Source organism: Typopeltis vanoorti, chromosome 8, assembly GCF_054136105.1.
Source record: "Typopeltis vanoorti isolate ZY-2024b chromosome 8, IOZ_Tvanoo_1.0, whole genome shotgun sequence".
Taxonomy (NCBI): Eukaryota; Metazoa; Arthropoda; class Arachnida; order Uropygi; family Thelyphonidae; genus Typopeltis; species Typopeltis vanoorti.
In genome coordinates, this window is record NC_143556.1 from 122,801,132 (window position 1) to 122,817,601 (window position 16,470).

At 38.9% G+C, this 16,470-nt stretch overlaps 1 protein-coding gene across 1 annotated transcript in view; it reads left to right on the top strand.

Moving 5' to 3' along the window:
- The window catches only part of Cubn (Cubilin), a 2,223,842-nt gene that overhangs the window by 2,157,791 nt on the left and 49,581 nt on the right, over window positions 1-16,470 (top strand). The gene's annotated exons all lie outside the window — the stretch shown is intronic.

Here is a 16,470-nt window from a genome sequence, read left to right on the forward strand (position 1 = left end):
AACTTGTAGGACCATATTGTATTAAACTCATTATTTATCTTAAAACATGTGGTCTCAATACTGGAAATTGTCTACAGTAGTATAGTATTTAATGTTTTTTTGCTTAGGTGGTCATGAAAATCTCAAATCACAAGCTGATAATCCTTATATACTTATCCAGGTTTCAATATAAATTTTTAGAAGATTTGTTTTAAATTTACAGGAGTCTTGTCTAGTTAGACCAAAATTGACTGTACATAGTTTATGTTTTGAGATTTTTGTTGTGTAATATATTTTTCCTTCGTAATGTTCTTTGTGTTGTGTTTCAATAATGGCAGCCACCATAAGTTAGTTTACCATTATGTTATTGCCCAGCCCACAACCTTTCCAAAACACATCTTATTGTGTATTTTGCAAAACAAGATTTTGCAAACCAGTCTGTGCATAAAATATAAGAAATGGGAAGAGCTAGATGGAAAGACATAAGAGTAGCTGATTTAAATAGTTGTGGTAGAAGCGTATCAGAAACAAATGAATGCTGTCAGAAATAAATGTATAGAGTGATTGAGAGTGAGGAACATCAGTGTCATGTGGAAATGGATATTACAATAGGGAATGTAGTAGATTAAGAGGATGGTAATGATTGGATGGGAGAATGTTGAAATGCAGAAAAAGTAGGTTGCTTGGAGAGAGAGAGAAGAAGAAGAAGAAGAATGTATAAAAAATGAGTTCAAAAGAGTGAAAGAGGAGAAGGAGATTAGAAAGGCTACCAGATGTGAAGCAAACAAGAGTAGAAGTGAGAGATAGAGTTATTATTATTGTTGTTATTATTACATGACACCTCCAGGGAGTCCAAAGACATCGAGGGAGGGCACCAACTCCACAACAAACTGCAACTACTTTCATCATATACACCAATGGCATCTCCCGCCGACCACCACCACCACTAGTATTTTCACAGACAATCACAAACATCTGTGCCCACGGTGGGATTCGAACCAGCAATCTTGTGGCTGGAGAGCGGATACACTAATACCTTGGCCAACCAGGCCAACATAATCTCTTGCTAATTTTTCCAGAATCTTAACAACCACAGAAGAAATGCAAACTGGTCTATAGTTTGATACTTTAATTCTACCACCACTCTTATGCAATGTTACTCACTTACCCACCTTCCACTATGTGGCCATCTTCCCCATAGCCAGGCTCACATCAAAAATCTTAGTCAATGGAGCTATCAGTTCCTTAAGATATGCTCTTAAAACACATGGTAAAATCCCATTCAATCCCATTTCCTTATTGATATCCAGAGAACTTATTATTCATAACATATTCTCCCCTTGCACTTCTAAACCTTGAACTCTCCCCATCCAGGATGAAATATCCCAATAAAATTATCATTAAGTAACTCCACTAAGTCTCTTTTCTTTCAGGCTTACACAGTGATCAGAATACATTTTGAAAAATTATAGAGACAACTACTGTGTTATAGAGTAAAACTTAAAGAACACACAACACTTTATAAATAAAATTAAAAACATAACACTCGGCAAAGATGATTTTTTAGTTTGTTTTGACGTTTCTGCCCTTTTCTCAAATGTCCCAATCAGTGACACAATTCTTCTCCTACAAAACAAATTTCCGCCCTTCATTATGGCTCTCTTTGTCCACGTACTATGTTCCGGTTACTTCGTGTGACAAAATAAATTTTATCTACAAAAAGAAGGTACGGCCATGGGCTCACCACTATCCCCGCCAATTGCTAACTTATATATGGAAGCTTTCGAACAAAGTGCTCTTGATTCATTTACTCTAAAACCACACAGTGTGGCTTAGATACGTTGATGATGTTTTCGTTATCTGGCCACACGGTAGACAAACGCTAAGCACATTCCTTAGCCACCTGAACAAACAACATGAATGCAATTTACTATTGAAATTGAAAATCAGAACTCACTCCTGTTCCTGGATACACTGGTCACATGTCTTCCCTCAGGCAGTCTATCCTTCACGATTTACCACAAACCGACATATGCTGACCAATATATACATGCTAACTCATATCACCACCCATTGCAAAAATTTGGACTCATTAACATCCTTAAAAACAGAGCTATAACAATTTGCTCTAATCAACAAGCTCTTAAACAAGAATTAAAAATTATTATCAACACATTTATAAATAATGAATATAACAAAAATACTATTAATAAAGTTCTTCATAAAACTTCAGCAAAAAAGAATATAGATTATAATAAAACCATAGCCATCCCATACATTAAAGGGTTATCAGAAAAAATCAGTAGAATCCTACACCATTATAATCTCAATGCCACTTTTAAACCACCTATAAAATTAAAAAACATATTATTATTATTATTATTATTATTTCGGGCATATTCAACTCCTCTAAGGATCCTCTCCTCCCATTGGCACATCCTGAAGTTTATTGCATCTACTGCACCTGTAACTTACCTTATATTGATGAAACTGGACGTACAATCCCTATATGTAAAAAAGAACACAAAAGACGCATTAAATATAACAATACAGGTGAGCAGGCCTCTCAGATGACGCTCTCAACACCCTACACGAAATTGATTGGAAATGTACCTGCTCTTTACATCATACAAAAACCTGATATGAAAGAAAATTTAAAGAAGCCTGTGAAATTCTGATTAATCACCCTAATCTGAACGTTAATGGTGGTATAAAACTTCCAAGAATTTGGAATGCACATATTCTGCCTTCATTACGGCCCTCTTTGTCCACGTACTATGTTCCGGTTACTTAGTGTGGCAAAATAAATTAGTAAAATTAATTATTTTTTAAATTTATTTTGAAAAATTTATAAATAATGGATATAACAAACATTTGCACTTAGTATCTAACATACTTTAGGAAACCATTCCATACCAATACCAATCTATACCAATTGGTTGAAATTTATATGTATAATCACATTGTTTTTTTTTAATATATATATATATATATATATATATATATATATAAACTTGTAGCTCTACAGTCCAACTCTTCATTTTGTCACCTAATAGATAATAATAAGACTCTAGCTTTGATGTAGTAAAGGTGTTTTTTTTTTTTGTTTTTTTTTCACCAGAGGTCAGGCCAATAATAGATATGCTTATGAGATAGTGAAACCATGAATAAACCAGAAATGAACTTAATAAAATAGGAATCTTAAATAGTTTAAAATAAAGAATAAACACACCTCCTAATAATATGTTTTAGCTACCTGATCAATATTAATTAAGATCAAAGATTGACTCAAAGAGTCAATCTTCAATTGAAGATTGAAGATTGACTTCAATCTTCAATCTTAATTCAATCTAATGACTCTTCATCTTCGATGAAGAGTCAATGGTCTGAGTGTAGATATATTGACTCTTCATCTTCGACATCTCCTAATAACATAACTTACTGGAAATACCTTATTTGAAAACCACCATGAAGCCAGAAGACTCACTGCAGGAGGCCATACCCTCTACAAACAACAATGCATATCTTTATTATGAATAAAATAACAGTTAATAAAAACATATCGAATGTATGACTATGATATATTTTTCCTTGTTACAAGGACAGTGTTAGTGAGAACATAGCATGTGTGCCTTAGTCAGCTGAATAAACAGTAGAATACTCTATTACAGTTCAGAGGGGAGGGAATATATAGATATAATACCATATTTGCTGGCGTATAAGATGCACCGGCCTATAAGATGCACCCCTTTTTTTGTACACATTTTTTTTTAGGAAAAAAAGATTTTTTAGATCCTCTTCCTGATTCCACCAAGTTCTTATCATTTTCTTAGTTTGGAATGGCCCAAAATGCCTCTCTGCAGCCCTGTTTCCATGTTCTTTAACATACGCAATCACACTTAGCTTGTATGCAATATTGTAGCAATGCCGACATTTTTCAGCCATAATTTGCCAAGAAATTTAGACAAAATTTAACTGCAGAAATTTATCACCATTCACAACAACTGCGACAACAATTGGAAAGTTTAAATGAACAGGAACACAGTGATGGTCAATCACAGCACACGCGCATCCACCGAACTCTACGTAACCGAAATGCTCTCGCACACCGCAAGGAAGCAAGGAAGAAATCGCATAACTCAGAACAGAGAAAATTTCCAGAAATGAAAGTAATAAAAAACTGAGTATCGGTATATAAGATGCCCACTATTTTCAAAGAAAAAAAAGTGAGTCTTATATGCTGGCAAATACGGTTTTTAATTCAGTATAGGATAACAAAAATCAACAAAATTAAACATTTTAAAAATTAGAAACACCTAATCATGATTACTACCTAAAACTTTGAAACTCACAAACAGTGCCGTAAAGTTTCACAAGGTTCAAAGAACAGATGATTGGATTTAAATCTGTTCATAAGTAAAATGTTGGTTTCATCACAATGAACTCTGTGGATAGTGTTTGTGGCAAACAAGGCTGGACTCCCATAGCCCTATTAAGAATTTGATGTGATCTTGATATTCCTAATCAGATAAGAATATCTGTCCAAAATAACAAAGCAAGAGACCTAGTAAACATCAGGCAAGGATAGAGGTTGCAGTTGTTTGTTGGCAGATAGTAAAAAAAGGTGAAAATTTTCAAAAAGGTTTGCAGGGAATTCACAGAATTTGCGAACAACCAATGCTATCTGTTCTGATGTTTCTTCAATGTAGGGTATCAAGACCTTCATACCTTATAAAAATCTTTATAGGAGAACTTATAATAAAGACTTTTCAGTTTCTAGCTAACAGCACTTAACTAGAATTGTAAGTTTTCTTCAGCCACTATCCCACATGGGATCATCCCTGCTACATTCCACCTTTGTAACTCTGGTTTCGCTGCTTAAAAACACTCGTGCTCAGAAAACAACAGTCTCTCCAAATGCCTGTGCTTCTGTGTTTAAATGTAATCCATCTTTTGCATACAGCTCCCTTCTGTCCTGAAATGTACTCCATGTAATCACATAATACATATTCCAGATCTCTCTTCCTACACATTCTCACAATCATTTCATTCATAATCATTGCTAATCTTCTCTGCATTATCCTACCAAGGCAGCACACCAAATATCTTACCTCAGTCTCTTGTAACAAAATTAACACTACCTTTCAAATCATTCATGCTAACCATAATCATCATCATCTTTTCTACATTTCCATCTCAATTCATTGACATAGTCACACTCTCTATTACTCCTCAAGGCAATCAATCCTCTGGCACACTCTGCTCTGCAGATTCTGAATCATTGAATCTCCATATGTGACACTATGACAGCTCCATTCAGTCTTCTCTCGCTGGCATTCCTGATCTTTTCTGCTTCCAACCTCTCTCTCTCTCTCTCCCCTCTCCCAATTCTCTGCCATTTTCTCTCTCTCTCTCTCTCTCTCTCTCTCTCTCTCTCTCTCTCTCCCCTCTCCCAATTCTCTGCCATTTTCTCTCTCTCTCTCTCTCTCTCTCTATCCCTTGCTCCCCTATTTTGTCAACTTTATCCAGCTTCCTCTCTTTCCCTGTCTCTGTTATTCTCTCTCCTCTTTTCTGTTCTGCTCTCTCTCACCTACTACAAAGCATGTTCAGAAAGTTAGTCTGTTCAGAATTTACTGCCAAATATGATATGGGAGAGGGGTCACACATGCATGGCAACATAGAGTGACTCATTAGCTCACTGTTGACCATTTTACTTTTGAGACGTTATCATTTGTTTTCCTCTATGAATACTGTGATAAAAAAAATCCCACCAGTTGCAAGTTTTGTGGTGTGATACAGTTTTCCTTGGCAGAAAAAAATAGTCCTGCAGAAATTCACCGATGACTGTGTAAGGTTTATAGACCTAACATAAATCTCAATGGCAATGGTGTTATTTGTTTAAAAAAGAATGTAACAATGTTCACAATGAAGAGCATAGTGGCTGGCCAAGTGTGGTGACAGGCGAATTGGTGGAAAGAGTGAACACAAATATTTCGTTAGAATTGTCATTTCACAATTACACCACTTTCTTTTCAACCAGAAGTTTCATACTCAATCATTCACGATATTGAGACAGAAAAGCTGGGGGAAGATTATCTGCCAGATGGATCCCAAAAATGCTGACCTATGCGCATAAACAGCATCGAGTGAAATCAGTTCAAAAATTTTTGAAGCATTACAAAAATGAAGGAGATGCACTTTTTTTCTCATGTCATAACTGGTGATGAAAACTGGATTTTGTACACAAGCATCAAGTCAAAACAACAATCAATGCAGTGACACCATTCATCATCTCCTAAAGCTAAAAAATTCAAACAGACACTGTTACTCAAAAAAAATGATGGCTACTGTCTTCTGGAACCAAAAAGGAATCTTGCTTGTTGATTTTCTTCAGTGAGCAACCACAATTAATGTTGATTCATATTACGAGATGCTGAAGAAATTCAGAAGTGCAATTCAAAACACAAGACAAGGAATGCTGTCATCAGGGATTGTGCTTTTACATGACAACATGCGAGTTCACACTGCAGCTTAAACTTCCCAGCAAATTCAGAAGTTTGGGTGAGAACTTTTCAACTACCCACCCTACAGCCCCAACCTTACACCTAGTGACCAATCCTTGTTCTTGCATATGAAGCAGTGGCTCTCATCTCATCATTTTGAAGAAGATGAGGAACTGAAGAACAGCATGACTCAGTGGTAGAACTCCTTGAAGCAGATTTTTTTATGTGGGTATGGAAAAGCCGCTGCCACAATACCAAAAATGTCTGGAAAGTAATATCAACTATGTGGGAAAATTAATTATATATGTAGTTATTTTAGCATTTAATAAAACTTTTTTTCTTCTCTACCATTTTTTTTTTAATTCTTGACCAGATCTTACTTTCTGGACATGTCTCTTATCATTCTCTTCACACCAGCTAACCTCTAGTCTTTTAATCTTTTCATTCACCCTCCTGAAGTCAGTCTTCATGCCTTCCATTTCCTTTCTCAGCAGTTCTATTCCTCTCTCCAAGCTTCCTGCTTTCATCTGACATTTACTCATACTGTTACAACTATCAGTCAAAACTTCTCCCTCTACCATACTGCCTAAGGTCAAATCCATAAACACTCTTTCAAGTTCTCTTCACTCTCTGACATGCTACTGGTATCTGCATGTCAGTATTTGTCAATTTCTAAAGCACTGTTTCTGCTGTGAAGTCCAAGATCATAACTCCACCCAGTGCTTCCTGGGTGGTATTATGATCAAATGGGGGTGAGCTCTGTTTGTAAGGATTTTGATAATGCCTGTCTTCTCTGAAGGATGATAGTATTAGAAAGAATTTGTCTGCCAGTGAAGGAAGGTTTCGGTAAACCAAAAATTGTATATGGCACTTGGGTTGCTGAAGCACATGGCAGTGGATTTGAGCTGTTGCTAAAAAAAAAGTGTTTTTTAACCGGTGTATAGTGTGAATTCTTTTGTGAATTGTGATACATTTTTTTCTAAGTAACACAAATGTTCTTTAGTGGTTCTGCTTTTGGAATTTCATTGTTATATATTGTGTTATTTTTGGGTTACCGAGAAGGCAAGGTCAGAGCATTTGTGATAGAAGAGAAGATAAGTTTTCACTGTTCGGCATAGTTGAATATCGTGTTTATATATATATATATATTTAGTGTTTCATATAGTAGTTCTCGGTAGTAAGGAATTATGGCTGCCACAGCTGCAATCACAAATGGCATGTCACCAAGTCCTCTGCCATTTAAGAACTCTATTATATGTAACATAATAAAGGAATTTGTGGCATGTATGCATCCTGGGAGTTAGATATGTGGCGGGTGAGAGAAGGAGGAGTGTGTATATATGCGCAAAATGTAGGCAGTGGAAGGAATTAAGTGAATTAGATATTTCAATAACCAACCTAGTTGCGTCAGGGATGGGAAATGAATGTCGGGAGACAAGTAGTATGATAGGAGAGAATGATAAGCAAAATATGAATGAGAAAATCAGAGTCGAGAGTATGGAAAACTTGAATGACTGAAGTTTTTGGAGATGGTCGTGATTGGTAAAATGAATGGCAAGTAAGAGTGACTAACATGCAGAGAGGGATGGATGACTGAAAGAGGAGGCAGAATGTCTTGTGAACAAAATGAGAAGTATGAAAGAAGAGATTAGGAGAATGGAAGAGATGAATGCAAGGCGAAGCAGAGTAGGAGTGAGAGAGAGTTTTGGGAATGATAGAGGAGAGAATAGAAACAGTAGGAGAGAGGGAATGAGAGAGAGAGAGAGAGAGAGAGAGAGAGAGAGGTATGGGAATGATAGAAAAGGAAAGAATAGAAACAGTAGAAGAGAGGGAATTAGAAAGAGTTATGGGAATGATAGAGGAGGGGAAAATGGAAACAAATGAGAAGAATGCGAGGGAGTTCTAGAACCAGGGATAGCGTGATGCCAGGACAGCAGGTAAGTAGGGGAACACAGAGAGAAAGGTTAGAGGAGAGACAGTGAGGGATGCTGGTGAGCAATCAAGGAACAGAGTGGTAAGAGGTGTGATGTGTGAAGACTTGATCATTTGTGGTGCAAGATAGGATGCCAGAGGTGTGTTTGCCTGGAGGGACAATATAAAATGTGGCTATGGCAATTAAGAGGGGTGAAAGGATGGGTGAAATGATTGTGATGGTGGGTACGAATAACTGAGAGACAATGTAAATCGGGCAGCGAGAGATCTGAGATTCTTGCTTGAGGTTGTGCAAAAGAAAATGCAGAGAGGAAAGATTGTGTCTGTGTTGCCCAGGTATGATAGTGACGACCTGAGCAGAAGAGCAGTAATACTGAGTAGCATAATATCCAGAATGTGTCAGAAAAGAAAATTGGAATATGTGAATATTCCAATTTTCAGTTGGAGAGAGTGACCATGTGGTTTGAACTTGGAAGATGACTAGATGCCTCAGTATCAAAGAAGAGGGAACGTGTGTGAAATTATAAGGCAGGTGATGATAATAGTCTTAAGTATTCTTATTTGGAGGGCATTTGAGGACAGAAGGACATTTGAATGAGGAAGGAGGAAGGCTTCTGTACAGATTGCTGTTTTCTGACTGAGTCAGTATATCAATGCAGGGAAACTAGAATTCCCCAGGGTGGATGGTAGCACGGGTAGCCTCTTGTGGGAATGGGTGCTTGGGGGAAGGGGTGATGACATCAGGTAACACTGAGTCCAGTGGGGTTGAGAGGATACAGTGAGAGGTATAGAAGCAGTGACATTTTTATACTTTATACTAATCCCAGGAGCATCCGAAATAAAGGAGATGAATTGGTGGCGCTGATAACATCAGCCTGGCCAAAGATTATTGGGATATCTGAGATGCGGTTGACAGATAATGATATAATAACAGGAATTAATGTAGCAGGATACTGTATTTTTTGATAGGATAGGAAAGGAAAACGTGGTGGTGGAGTACTGCTTATGATAAGTGATGACTTATGTCCTCTAAGGGTGGAGGCTTTAGAAGGTAGTGACATTAATGGTTTTGAAAGCATATAGTGTGAGGTAGAAGTGGCCAAGACAGGATATTTAGTAGGGTGTTGCTACAAACCAGGAAGCACAGAAGGTAGGGGAGCAGGAGATGTTTAGGCAGTTGAGCTTGGCAATTGCAACAAGAATGATTGTTATGGGAGATTTTAACTACAGCAGTATAAGCTGGAAAGAGAAAAATTTATGTAGTAATAAGGGGATGGAATTTCTAGAATTCTTGAGGGACAAATGTCTTAGGCAACATGTCCCTAGGACAACATGAGATGATATCTCTCCCACCAGTTGGAGAGAGTGACCATGTGATTTGAACTTGGAAGATGACTAGATGCCTTTGTATCAAAGAAGAGGGAACATGTGTGAAATTATAAGGCAGGTGATTATAATAGTCTTAGGTATCAACTAGAGGCAGTTCCGTGGAGGGCAGAATTGGAAGGCAGGATATCATTAGTGCTTAAGAAATTGTTATTATTATTATTATTATTTTCGGGCTACTCCAGGGAGTCCTTAGACTCATCGAGGGAGGCCCGAAACATCATGTCTACACAACTATATGATAATCTCACAGTATCTATCATACCTTTCCTTGAACTCGCTCACTGTCATAGCACCCACAACAGACTCTGGCAGCTTATTATACTTTTTTACCACTCTAAAAGTAAAGAACACAGCTCTAACACCACTGCTAACCACACTCTTGCCCAGCTTCCATAGGTGTCCCATAGTTCTCCCACCACCAGTCCTGATCTCAAAAATATCCTCTGAATTAATCTTATAGAATCCTTTTAGCAATTTGAATGTCTCAATCTTATCTCCCCCTTTTCCACCTATCAACCAGTTTCTGCAACCCACAAATCTTCAACCTGTTTTCATATGGTTCATTCCATAGACCTGCTATCATCTTAGTCACTCACCTCTGGATCCTCTCCACCTCCTCCCCATCAAGAAGGAACCAAGGTGACCAAATCTGGGCACAGTAGTCAAGATGAGGTCTTATCAAGGCATGGTACGGAGGTACAATAACTTGCTTGTCTCTGCTCGTTAAGGTATTTTTCAACAACCAAGTGAGTTGATGAGCTGATTTAGCTACTTTTGCAATGTTCCCCCTAAACTTCATCTCCCTATCCACCATCACTCCCAATTCCCTGGCCTCATAAATCTCCTGGAGTACAATTCCACTAATGTGGTATACTGCTGCTAATCTTTTCACCCCAAAATGCATAACCTTACATTTTGTCACATTAAATTGACATCCATTCTCCTTAGCCCAGAACTCCAATCTATCCAAGTCATTCTGCAAGACTTTGACATCTTCTGCATTCACTATCGTCCTCCCCAACTTTGCATCATCAGCGAACAAATGAACTGTTCAACTTAGATCCTTCCCTATATCGTTAATGAACAGATTAAACAGCAGTGGTCCAAGAACAGAACCCTGCGGCACACCACTGGTCACAGGCCGTCTTTTGGACTCCACTCCTGAATAAACCACTCTTTGATATCTCTTCATCAGCCACCCACCTATCCATCTCACCCACCCTATATCCATTCCCATATGTTGTAGTTTATGGATTAGAATTCCATGTGGTATCCTGTCAAACGCCTTTGCCAGGTCCAGCAGTATCACTGTAAACCCATTTCCCTTATCTAGTTCAGCTGTCGCCTTATAAAACTTGAGCAAGTTACTCAGGCATGATCTACCCTTTACAAAGCCATGCTGTCCCCTGTACAGTATCTCATTTTCATCAATCCATTCCTGTATTTTTCCCTTGACTACTTTCTCCAAGACCTTGACAACAACTCCTGATATGCCGATCGGTCGGTAATTTACAACCATAGTCTTGGATCCTCCTTTATGCAGTGAAACTATTTTCCCCTCTTTCCACACCTTTGGGACTAAACCAGACCTGAGACTCAGATTAAAGAATATGGTCAAGGGCACTGATAATTCCTTAGCTGCTTCACGCAAGACCTGTGCCGGTATACCATCCAATCCCACAGATGTATTCACATTAAGGTTCTGTAATAGACTATTCACCTCCACTTCATTCATCACAATTACCGTATAAACTAATGGCTCCTTCATTTTTTCAATGTCACCACCTGGATGATATACTTTTGCAAAGTGCGCGCTCAGTAACTCCACTATATCGACTGATTCAGTGACCTCCTTACCATCGTCATTCCTTAAAATCATTTTGTCGTGTACAGTTTTTTCTTGCTTGCAGCATATTGAAAGAACTGTTTGGGATTCTCTTTTGCTTAAATAGCTAGTTTTCATTTCATAATCGGCTTTTGCTATTTTTACCACACTCGTTACCCTTCTGTCCTGCACTTTATACCGTTCGTGTGCCTGCAGGTCACCCCTTTCTTTAAATTCTCTCCACAGGTGTTTCTTTTTTGCAGCTCAAGCTTAACGGTGTTATTCATCCATTTAACCCCTACTTGTTTTACTATTCGGACCCTAGGTATACAATCAGCCATAACCTCCTGTAAATGCTCCTTGCCCACTTCCCATGCTCTATCGACGTCCAGCCCTTGCAGTTGTACATGCCACGGCACTGATCCAAGCAATCTCCTAAGCTTGTCATACTTGCCAGCACGGTAATTCCACATATACCCTATCTTAATCAAAAATTCCACACCTTTAGCCACCTTCCAGGTCAAGACCTTATGATCACTCTCACCAATAGGTGGCAACATGGTCATATTCATTACAGTCAAATTGTGAGATGCTATTACCAGGTCAAGCACTCTCACACCCCTAGTATTTTCAATTACATGCTGTCTCAGATAGTTATCCCTTAATAATTGAATAAAATCGATTTCCTTCCTTACACGTGTCCTCTTCTCCTTCCAATCAATGTTACCATAATTAAAATCCCCCATAATAATTACCCTGCTTGCACTCATTTCATCAATTTGTTTATGCATACTATCTCCACCATCTATTCCATCACCTGGTCTATAGCAGCACCCAACTGTATATTTTATTCTGCCAGTCTCAATCTCACAACAAATAGCCTGAAATGAGCTCCTTTCACTATCCTGCGATACAACTTCAGTTCTTCTTGGCTGCAGTTCATCAGCTATCATCAATGACACCCCTCCCCCCATTTTATTCTCTCTGTCCCTCCTAAACACACTATAACCTACACATTCTATCCCACTAACTATATCATCTTTCGTCAGCCATGTTTCACTAATGCCAATAACCTGTGGCCAGGAAGAGTTAATCAAGGCCAAAAATTCTCCTTCTTGTTCCTAATACTCCTGGCATTAGTATACATGAAATGCAGTGATCCCTTTGTCCCACCCCTATCTTGATGTGTTATTCTAAATGTCCCATTCCCATTTTTTGTCCTTAGTGCTGGCTCCGGTACATTATATATATTTTTACACTCGACTGTCTCACTGATGTTTGCATATCCACTCCCCCTCCCCATCCTTGGTAGTTCTAGTTTCCTTGGTTCTGCACATCCATTTTCACTTCATTCATCAACATTTTTTCCAGTCTTCACACACCAAGTCCATTCAAATGCAGGCCATCCATCTTGTATAAGTCCTTTCTCCCATCAAACTCATTCCACACGTCCACGAATTCCACACCACACCATCTGCATAACCTGAGCATAATGTCATTTGCGATTATTGCCCTCCTTCTAAACTCCTCTCTGTCATATCGTGGCAACAGACTCACCATTCTAACTCTGTCACTCTTTTCTTTCGCTACCTTTAACAACACTTTCAAGTCCTCTCTCAATTGTGAAGGAATATTTGATAGCAGCAATAGTATGCTGTATTCCACGAATGAAGTGGACACAATTTGATGTAAAGTGGATGACAAGCAATATCAAACAGGAACTGCAGTTGAAAAAAGAGATCATGGAAGAGATATAAGGAGACGGGTGGAGTGCAGATACACGAAGAATATAAGACGCAGGCCAGTAGACTGACCAGTATGGTGAGGAAGGCAAAACTGGAATATGAAAAGAGATTCACACTAAGATCCAAAGAAAATCCTAGGGAATTTTTTAGCTATGTGGCCAGTAGGTGGAGAAATGATTGTGGAAGAATGACATTGCGGGATAAAAATGTTAATATAGAGTCACTGATGAGAGGCATAGTGGAGTTGTTCAATGAGAACTTTATTGGAATATTTCATATTGGAACAGAAGGTTTTAATACTAGAGGGATAAGGCAGGTTCAGGGTTTAGAGGTGCAAGAGTAGAGTGTGTTCCAAATACCGAGTAATTTTTGAGAGAATGTTAGCACATTGTCTCAAAAACCTTTCACCTAGAGGTTTGAAAGAAAGTGCTAAAGAACTTACAGCTCCATTGACCTGGGTTTTCAACAAAAGTTTTACTGAGGGAAAGGTACACAAGGAATGTAAGATAGTGCCGCTGCACAAGGATGGTAGCAGACTTGAAGTGTCTAATTATAGGCCAGTTTGTGTGTCATCAGTAGTTGTTAAGGTCTTTTAGAAATTAGTGAGGGACTATATACAGTGTTGAGCAGATGAGGATAATGTTATCTGTGAGAATCAACATTGATTTGTTAAAGGGTGCTCTTTCTTTAGTAATATAATTTCGGAGCTTGCTCCACCTTAGACGTGAGTTGCCTCAGCTTGCACTACCTTAAGGGTCAATTGCTGCAGTATCCAGGTATTTGCTTACGCTTTCAATCGCCGAACTTTATATAGTTTCCACTATATTCGGCATGAAACTCTTTGAGTTTCTTATTTGGCTAAGAAACGATATGGGATATATATCCCTTAACTTAAACAATATAATTGCCTTTTATAATAAAGTGACAAGAGCAGTCGACGAGGGAAATTCATATACTACGATTTTTTTGGATTTTACAAAGGCGTTTGACAGGTTGCCACAAAATAAGCTGAAATTTAAGTTGCAGCACATGTTTTTAAATGTCATGTTAGTCAAATGGATTCAGGATTGGCTGTCTGATAGGTATCAGAGAGTTGTGTATGGTCTGGCAATATCAAGGAAGCAGAAGGTTAGAAGTGGTGTTCCACAGTTCCCAGTACTTTGACCTGTATTGTTCAACCTTTATATCAATGACATTGTCAATGGATTGCAAGGGGATATTCAATTGTTTGCAGATGATGTGAAGCTGGTAAGGGTTATCAGTAATAGTGCAGATGTGGCAGCCCTCCAAGAGCATTTGAATAAACTAGACAGATGGCCAAATGAATGAAGACATTGGTTCAATGCAGCAAAATGTTAAGTCTTGAAGTTTGGGATCCATCGATGGAAGGATGAATACTCAATTGGAAGAGCTATACTGGGTGAAGCAGGGGAGATAAGAGATCTGGGGATGATGATTGATAGAAAACTGAAATTCAGGGAGCATATTACAAAAGTGGTGAAGGTAATCCAGAGGATTGCTGCAATACTGAGAAGGACACTGATCTGCAGAGATGAAAGAGTTATCATTCCATTGTATAAGACTCTGATCAGACCACACTTAGACTTTTTCTTCTTCTGCAGTAGGATCGCTTAAGTAGGATCGCTGTTTGTGGTAAGTTTCCTCTACAACTTCCTGTCTTGGGCTGTAGCCACATCTTCTTCATCCTCAAGTCCTCCTCCTCCTCCTCCACCACCATCTCCCTCCATTTCTTCTTTGGCCATCCACACTTCCTCTTCCCCTGCACATTTATCTGCATGACCTTTCTTTCCACATACTCTTCCTCCCTCCTCATCACATGATCAAACCATCTCAACCTTGCCTGCTGTATCTTTCCTCCCAAGTTCGTAACTTTCTCCGTTCCCCTTACATAATCATTTTTCAGATGATCGTTTCTGGTCACACCGCACATCCACTTAAGCATTCTCATCTCTGCTACCTTCATCCTGCTGATGTTATTTTTCCTCAGGGCCACAGTTTTCAAAGCATACGTCATAGCTGGTCTCACTACTGTCCTGTAAATTTTGCCTTTTAGATTGATCGGCACCTTCTTATCACATAGCACTCCAGCCGTCTCTCTCCATTTCCTTCATCCTGCATCCCACTTCCTTCTCAGCCTCACCATCTTCTTTCATTGTTGAACCTAAGTATCTAAAGTCACCGACCTTCCTGATGACATTTCCTTCCAGCTTCAGATCTGTCTCCTGGCTGTCATCCAATTTGCAACACATATACTCAGGTCTCATACCTCTCTCTTCCAGTACTTTCCTCCAACTTTCCAGTTTGGTTGCCACTTCTTCTCTTGATTCTGCACACAACGATGTCATCTGCATACAACATAGTCCAAGGCGCGTCTTCTCTCACTTCCTCCGTCACCACCTCCATCACAATATTAAACAGGAACTGACTTAATGCAGACCCTTGATGCAAGCCAACTGTCACTGGAAAACTTTCTGTCACTCCCAGGCAGGTTCGAACACTTGTCTTCACATTTCTGTACATCTCCTGCACCAACCTGACATATTTCTCTGGTACCTTCTTCTCCCTCAGACACCTCCAGACTTCTTGCCTTGGCACTCTATCATACGCTTTCTCCAGATCAATAAATACCAGATGTAGCTCCTGTTGCTTCTCTCGAAATTTTTCCCTCATCTGTCATACCCCAAAGATTGCATCTGTGGCCGATCAACCAGGCATGAAGCCAAATTGCTCCTTTGCAATCTCCACCTCCTTCCTCAGTCTTCCATCAAGAACCCTTTCTAGGATTTTCATTGTGTGGGACATCAACTTTATTCCTCTGTATTTCTTACAGTCTTGTGCATCCCCTTTACCTTTGTAGATAGGAACAAGAGTACTTTTCTTCCATTCCTCAGATATATTTTCTTGTTGGCAAACTTTCATGAACAGGTCCCACAGCAGATCAATTCCCTCTTCCCCCAGATCCTTCCTTGTCCTACAGCAGGTCAATTCCCTCTTCCCCCAGAGCCTCCACTAGAATGCTGTCTGGGCCCACCGATTTTCCATTCTTCATCCTCTTCATTGCCTCCTTCACTTCCAC